Below are 8,488 nucleotides of genomic sequence, written 5' to 3' on the forward strand. Positions count from 1 at the left end.
TAAGAAGAGAGAAGGCCTCCCCAGTGGTTTCTAAGAGACTCCCAGAAGACATGACTAGACATAGTGATTGTCTAGTAACTGTGTAACCAGTTCAGCCTAGGGATGATAGGAGGACTCAGCAAGGAGACTCTCAAGGGGAATCATTTCATCACTCAAGGCTACACTTGTGTCTTCTAGTGGCCTGTGAGCATCTTGAGATGAGAGGTACTCATACAGCTTATCTTTAGGATCTAGCCAGAGTCTAGCAGTCACCCACGAGTCAAAAAATGTTTGTTGAGTGCCTATTCTGTGACAGTTCCCGAGAAATACTAACTTACCACTTCCTCATTATAGTTTTTTACAAGTGTGTATTTCTTCTAATATTCCATTCAAGAGCCAACCCACAAATCCATAAATGTGGATATATATATATATATATATATATATATATATATAATATATATATATATATATATATATATATCAGGCTTTGGAGTTTTATAAAATATTTTCTGATTTATAAACTATTTGGCATAAACAAAATATTAAAATCAACAGATTCAAGCATATATGGTCAAAATAATAAAGCAATATCAGAGCTGGGGGTTGTGGATCAAGTGATAGAGTGTCTGCCTAGCAAGCAATCTCAGAGGTGTTTTTCTTTCTTTTGTTTTGGGCAGTACTGGGATTTGAAGTCAAGACTTCAAACTTGCTAGGCAGTAACTCTTCCATGAGTCATGCCCCTAACCTTTTTAGTTTTAGTTATTTTTCAGGTAGAGTCATTTTTGTGAGGGACTAGCCTCAGACCTTGATCCTCCTAACTATAGCTTCCAGCACCCCACATAGCTGAGGGCTCAAACATGAATGACCATACTTGGTTTCTTGTTGAGATAAGGATCTTGCTTTTTACACAGGCAACCTTGAACCATGTTTCTCCTGATGTCTGACTCCTGAGTAGTTGGGATTCCTGAACAGTTGCTGAGAATCTCAGTCTTTATATTGACAAATATTATATTGACAAATATTAAAGAGTAGCTTAAGTATTGTTTAACAATTATCTGTAAAGTCATTTGTAAAGGTACACATACACCTCCTTAGTTCATTTCCTATACAAAGTCAAGTTATCTGTAAAGGTACACATACACCTCCTTAGTTCATTTCCTATACAAGCATGTTTATAGTTTCACTCAGCTTTGCAGTTTGAAAATCTGTGCCTTCGATAGAACATGTTGATTGCCCTGAGTGTAAGTCTAAAAACTGGTAGGAGGCCCAGTGAGGCTAGATTAGGCTGTGAGAAATTGGGGGACAGAAGTTAAGGCAAACCTAACTACCTTAGGGGTATTTCTCATGATGAGACATTCCTCAGACCCACAGGCTTCCCTCCCTCCCTAGCAAAGTACAAAACATATTCTTCATATGTGGACTAATTGTCTGAATGTTCCTCAGCAAATAAAAGAGAAACCACAAAGGACAACTTGAGATGGATCTGTTCACTTTCAAAACTGAGTATTCTTGGGGTTTGCAAATGTTCTTATTAAAGGCCTTCCTTTTGAAGGTCAAAATCACAAGACACACAGTGTTAATCAAATGGAAGGCAAAGTTATGGGGGTACCATAAAAGTTTATTAGTGGAACTATAAAACGTCTGGTTTCAATATTCTGCACTAAAATATTTCTTTTCTGTTTGTATCATGACTAAATTTGAGGCTTATCATTAGTCATCTTAATTGTTGGATGCAATGTGATGGCCTAGGCTTGTAATGCTAGCTACTTAAGACTAAGAACAGAAGGACTGAGGTTTGAGGACAGCTTGGGTAGAAAAGTGTTTTGAGACTCCATCTAAAAAATAACCAGCAATAATGCAAGGATGGAAGTACGGTTCAGATGGTAGAACACCAGCCCAGGAAGTGGAAGGCCCTGGGTTCAAACCCCAGTACCAAAAGTAATATCAAATAGTAATATTGTCTATGGCTCCTCCTCTAGCTCCTTCTCCCCAAAGCAGTGACAAAGCTGGACGTCAATGAGAGTATATATCAAAATAGTTCAGAAAAGATGTATACCACCACAGTATTTGGAAGGCTGAGTAACCCTGGAGGGTGAGAATTGAAACTTTATATAGGAATAGTCCCTATCTTCATGTCTGTAAAAATAAAATGGTTCACACTTAGAAAAAGTAATAGATCTGCATGGGGCATTTATTAAAATTCTATTTTAAGGAGCTTGGCAATGTACAGTATCTTTGACACTCTATCTAAATCTAAAGAGAGATCTGTAGAAAATTTAAAGTTTTTTCTTTGAGTCTATGATGGATTAGACCAAAGGACAAAACTGTTTTGAGTAATAAGTAATAAATAACAGACAGAGCCCTGAGCATCAATGATAAGAGATCATGAATATGTCCTTCATTATCCGGAGCTCTGTCACTATGTGAAGCTAGTACCTAAATCCTCATTATACAGAGGTCTGTTACCATGAAAGGCTGTCTCTCAACCCACACCTGCCACACATTTTTCATGGCCCCTGCTTCAGGTCTGGATTCTGTTTACCTTGTTTTAGAGCAGGAAAGACATTTATGATGGTGGACATAGGGAATGAGTTCTGGAACTATCAAGAACTTAGTATAGAAGAGCTAAGGTGTTGAACAACTGATGAATAAGTACAAAAAGACACACACATTGGAATATTACTCAGCCATAAAGAAAAGTGAAATATAGCCATTTGGAGACAAATGGAACTAGAAATCATTAAATTGAATGAGATAAGCCAAACACACAGGCGTGCGCGCGCGCGCACACACACACACCAAGTTCTTTCTTATTTGCAAAACCCAGACCTAAAATAATGATGATGACCATAATAATATAAAAGGTACTGTTGGGAAGGGGAAGAGACTGAGGTTGAAGAGGATAAAGATACTCTCTGATTATGAAGACAGCATAATGAATCCCACCAACATTGCATGAAAAAGGAGACAGTGAACTTGCTCAAAGAACATTGCTCACACACATGACATTTCCACAATGAAACTCTCTCAAGTTATTAACATTCTTGCTCAAAAGAACATGTTGGAGTCCACCCCAAGCTAGGATACAGATATGGAGTTAGGTAAAAGCTGCTGGTAAGCAGCCACATAGGTCTTCCTCAAAGCACAACAGCACAGCCAATCCATCCTCCAAGACTCTTCTGCAATTGACAGCCCACAGCAGGGGAGCACTTTGGTAAGGGAAGCTGCTGAGTGCCCCTGCTGCTTTCCAGAGGCCAGTTTAACTAGGCCACTTTCTGTAATCCAGTCAAGATTGCAGACTACATTCAGAACCCTTCTAGAAAATGAATAGCACTTTTTTTTTTTTTTTTTTTTTGGCCAGTTCTTGGGCTTGACCTCTGGGCCTGGATGCTGTTCCTGAGCTGCTTTTGCTCAAGGCTATGGCTCTACCACTTGAGCCATAGAGCCACTTCTGTTTTGTTTTTTGTCCTGAGGAGTTTTACTGGAAATAAGAGTCTCATGGACTTTTCTGCCTGGACTGTCTTCAAACCGTGATTCTCAGATCTCTGCCTCCTGAGTAGTTAAGGTTACAGGCATGAGCCACCGGTGCCTGGCTGACTGGCACTATTTGAAGAGTACAACATCTGGGGGAAAAAATCCAGTATGCTTACTCTGAAACTTCATCAACAATCTAGAAGATACACTAAATGTGTAAATATATTCTCTCAAAAATAGAGATGAATTTTTTATTTTTCAAGTTTCATTAGAAAAACTTAAGCCTCTTTAGTGCATAGGTTTAGGAGACTTAAAAAAAAAGAACCGCACATCTAGAAGCAAACATTCATAACCATCTCTGGGTTTTATGCTATTAATCTTCTTGCAATGAAACATTGAACAAATGGTGATTCTCTCACTACAGAATGATCCAAATTGCATTTGTGTTTTATGTAGCTTTATGAAGAAATTGCACTCTAATAGATGTGTATTTGGCTTTTCAATTTAGGTGGATAAGGCCACCAGACAGAGTCCATCAAGGGCAACAAAAGCAGCAAGTTTTCTCTTTTAGTACAATCATGGTTACAAATGATGTAAAATAGAGGTTCATCATAAAGTTTTAAGGTACAAGAAGGGAGGCCACAGACAAATTCACAAGACATCAAATTAATTCTACATTGTTATTGAACTCTGTGAAACCCTGAGAAACCCAGAGATGAAGTTGTTCTTTATTTTTTTAATTTTTTTTACTGTAAAGGTAATGTACAGAGGGGTTACAGTTACATAAGTCAGATAATGAGTATATTTCTTTTTTGAAGTATCATCCCTCCCTTATTTTCTCCCAATTTTCTTCCTCCCAACCCTTCTTCCCCAAATTGTATAATTCATTTCCTACATAGTGTCTAATGAGTCTCAGTACTGAATTAGTTCACCCTTTGTCCCACTGTTTCAGTGTTTTCCCTTCCTCTCCTCAAATCAGAGAAACTTATATAGAAGACAAAGGGTACAGAGATCAAAAACAGAGACAAAAAGGAAACAATCCAAAAAACAACAAAACAATAAAAAACCCCAAACAACAAACAAAGAATAAAAAAAGAATTGCAAACAGTACAAAAAACAAAAACAAAAACAAAAACAAAAAAACAAAAAACAACAACAAAAGAAAACCATAGTGCTTCCCTATGACCCACCAATCCCATTCCTGGGCACTTATCTAAATGACTACAAACCAGGCAGGCTGCACTAAAGCCACCAGCACAACCCTGTTCACTGCAGCATAATTTACCATAGTTAAGAAATATCGATCCATATGCTCCTCAGTGGATGAATGGATCTAGAAAATGTAGTGTATGTGCACAATGGAATTCTATGCTTCCATCAGAAAGAATAGCATGGCCCCATGAAGGAAATGGAAAGACTTGGAAAAAAAATTATATTAAGCAAAGTAATCCAGACACAAAGAAACACAGGCTACCTCCTTTCCCCCTTTGTAATAATGAAAATGTGCCTATAAATCTACAAGTAAACCTAATGGATAGTAAAAAAACAAATAATTACACTTGGATATGATTAATTATATAGCACTTCAAACATTCACACAGTGAGACCACAGAAGGATATTTTTAGGAGAGGATCAGCTGGGCTCAGTAGCTATGAGCATATGATCTTATAAAATAATGCTTATTGAAATGAACAGTAGTTCTTAAATACCTGTGCTTGGATCCAGGTTCACTAGGACACTTCAGTATGCTTCCAACTGGCTCATCATCAACTTCCCATTGTGTTCATAGGCCCAAAATAGTGAGCTATTGGAGGCGAATGTTTCAATCATAGTAGGTTTCAATCCAGAATATAGGGCTATTATTCTAGAAGACAAAAGGGCAATTGAAGACTGTGACAATCCCCTTCTTAGGGATAACCATACACAGAGTAGAAACGTGTATATATAAATCCAGACAACAGTGCTATAAAAACCCAAAAGGTGAAGGAATTTATTTCCAGGTACCCATAAGTAAAATAGTCAAAACAAGACCAGTATCAGGCCTTTTGGCAAAGGTGATTCATGCTAGGGCAATACAGATCATTTCCATGCCTGGCTAATTCCTGGAAAATGGATGGGGCAGTACCAAGGCCTACCATGGCCAGAAAAAGGTAACTGTGGAAATGACAGCAAGAAGGTGGAGCCGTTTCTAGTGTTAGTGCTGCCCAACAGGGCTATGAGGATGATTTGGATAAGGGAAGCATGCATATTTTGTTAAGTTTTAAAACATAACACATGTTTATGGAAGACAGGGTTACTAGTTATATACAGATATTTATGTTCTATTGTGGGCATGAATTAAACAACTTTGTAGCCGCTCTTATGTTCTGTTTTATAAACCAAAATGAAGATGCTCCCCTCCCCCATTAGGGTTAGTGAGGATTAGTGAACTTGTTAGGGTTAGGATTGCGGAAAGTGTTAGTTGTGTAGTTATGTATGGATTGGGGTTAGTAGATGGTTTAGAGTGAGACATAAGATTGATGAGTAGCTTGGGGTACATATTAGGGTATGAGTTGGGTTAGGGCACATGCTAGGATGTGAGTATGGGTCAGAGTTAGGATGTATGGTGGGGTACATGTTAGGGAACACGTTAAGATAGTGTTTGGGTTTAAGGTGCATGTTAGGGTGTTAGGTTTTGGCACACATGTTAGGGCATGAATTGGGGTAGGTTTGGGGTACATGTTACAGGGCATGTAATGGTATTGCTATGATTTAGAGTACATGTTAGCGTAGGAAATGACAGGGTTAAGGTACCTGTTAGGGCTAAGGCATGTTAGAGTATTTGTTAGGGTGCATTTGGGGTACATGTTAGGGTGCATGTAAGGGTGGTTTTGAGTACTGTTAGGGTGCTTGTTAGGATACATGTTAATGTTGAAATAATATTTTGAGGTTAGAACACATTTTAAGGTACATGGTAAGATATGTGTTAGTTATGGTACATGTCAAGGTATGGGTTATGGTTAGGTTTACAAATTAGGGAGTTAATATGGCCCAGAGATAGGATATGTATGTATGTTAGAGAACATGTCAGGATACATGTTAGGATCACGGCAAGATATAGGCTACTGTTATGCCATACATTTGGAGAACATAGGCACATGTATCATTTAGAGTATGTGTTCATAGTTAGGCTACATATCAAGATATGTGCTAATGTTAATGGTTCATGTTAGGATATGTGATGGGGTATGTGTTAGGTTTAGGACATGTTTCAGGGTATAAGGTTTATGGTTTTGTTAAAGTTAACACATGTGTTAGGGAATATGTTAGATTACATTTGGGGTTAGAGTGCTTGTAAGGGTACCTGCATGGTTTTGAGTATGTTCTAGGGAATTAATTAGGATATGGGTTTAGATGATGTGTTAGGATTATGGTACATGGCTAGGGTATGCGTTACGGTTAGGGCATGTATTAGGGTATTACTTAGGGTTGGAGTTTCAGTTAGTGTTAAGGTTCATTTGGGTACATATTAGGGTGCATGTGAGGGTATCTTATCTGTATGTGTAAGAGTACTTGTTATCGTATGTATTAGTGGTTAAGGTACACGTCAGTATACATGTTGGCGTTTGCCTTAGGGCATGTGTAAGGGTATTAAGGTTTGGGTTACTTTTTGTGTTAAGGTATGAGTTAGGGTACGTGTAAGGGTAACTATGGTTTACAGTACATTTTGTTAATATATCTGTTATGTATTGGGGTATGTGTTAGGATATGTGTTGGGGTACATGTTAGGGTATATGTTAGAGTTAGGATAATTGATAAGGGATTTGTTGGTGTTATGGTCTGGGTTAGGGTTAGAGCACACATTAGGGTATGTTACAGAATGTGTTAGTGTTAGGGTACTCAATTGGGGTAGGGTTATGGTTACTGTTAGGGTTAGGGCACATGTTAGGATATGTGCTATGGTACATTGGCGGTACCCATTGGGGTACCTGTTTAGATTAAAATATTTGTTAGGGCATATTAGGGTGTATATTAGGGTATATCTTAGGGTTAAGGAACATGTTAGGGTATGTTGGAAGTACATGTTAGAGTACATGTATGGGCACATGTATTTATTAGAGTATGGGTTAGGATGCTTGTTAGAGCATGTGTTAGGGTAAATATACTGGTACATGTATGACTTATAGTACATGATAGAGTACTTGTTAGGAGACACATTAATGTGTTAGATATAGGGAACATGTTTGTGCATGTCTCAGGGTTATGGTTATGATTTCGGTTAGGCAACATGTTAGGATGTGCGTTGGCATAAGTTTTGGGTACTTGTTAGGGTATATGTAAGGTCTACGGTATATGATAGGGTTAGGGTACATGTTATGTCTAGGGTAAATGTTAGCGTATCTTTTAATTTTTATCTTCGGTTAGGGTATACATTAGAGTGTTTGGGGTACATGCTAGGGTATATGTAAGAGTAACTGTATGGTTCAAAGTTCACATAACAGTTACTGCTATGATACATGTTAGTGTTTAGAGTGTACGTTATGGTATGTATTAGGGTAAGGTAAAATTTATAGTATGTGGCAGGGTTTGTGTTACAGTTAGGGTATGTGTTATGGTTTAGGGATGTGTTGTGCTATATATTAAGGGTACATGTTAGGGTATGCATTACGAAAGACATTGGTGTTTGGGTGTGGTAAGGGTGCCTCAGCACTCAGGCCTGCCGTGGGGACACTCAGCCACCACAGGGACACTCAGCACTCAGGCCCACTGTGGGGACACTCAGCCACCACAGGGACACTCAGCACTCAGGCCCACCGTGGGGACACTCAGCCACCACAGGGACACTCAGCACTCAGGCCCGCCGTGGGAACACTCAGCCACCACAGGGACACTCAGCACTCAGGCCCACTGTGGGGACACTCAGCCACCACAGGGACACTCAGCATGCAGGCTCACTGTAGGGACGCTCAGCACTCAGCCACCACAGGGACACTCAGCACTCAGGCTCACTGTGGGGATACTCAGCAGTCAGACCCTCCATGGGGACACTTA

This window comes from Dipodomys merriami, unplaced genomic scaffold (genome assembly GCF_024711535.1).
Source record: "Dipodomys merriami isolate MVZ:Mamm:240054 unplaced genomic scaffold, mDipMer1.0.p SCAF_56, whole genome shotgun sequence".
NCBI lineage: Eukaryota > Metazoa > Chordata > Mammalia > Rodentia > Heteromyidae > Dipodomys > Dipodomys merriami.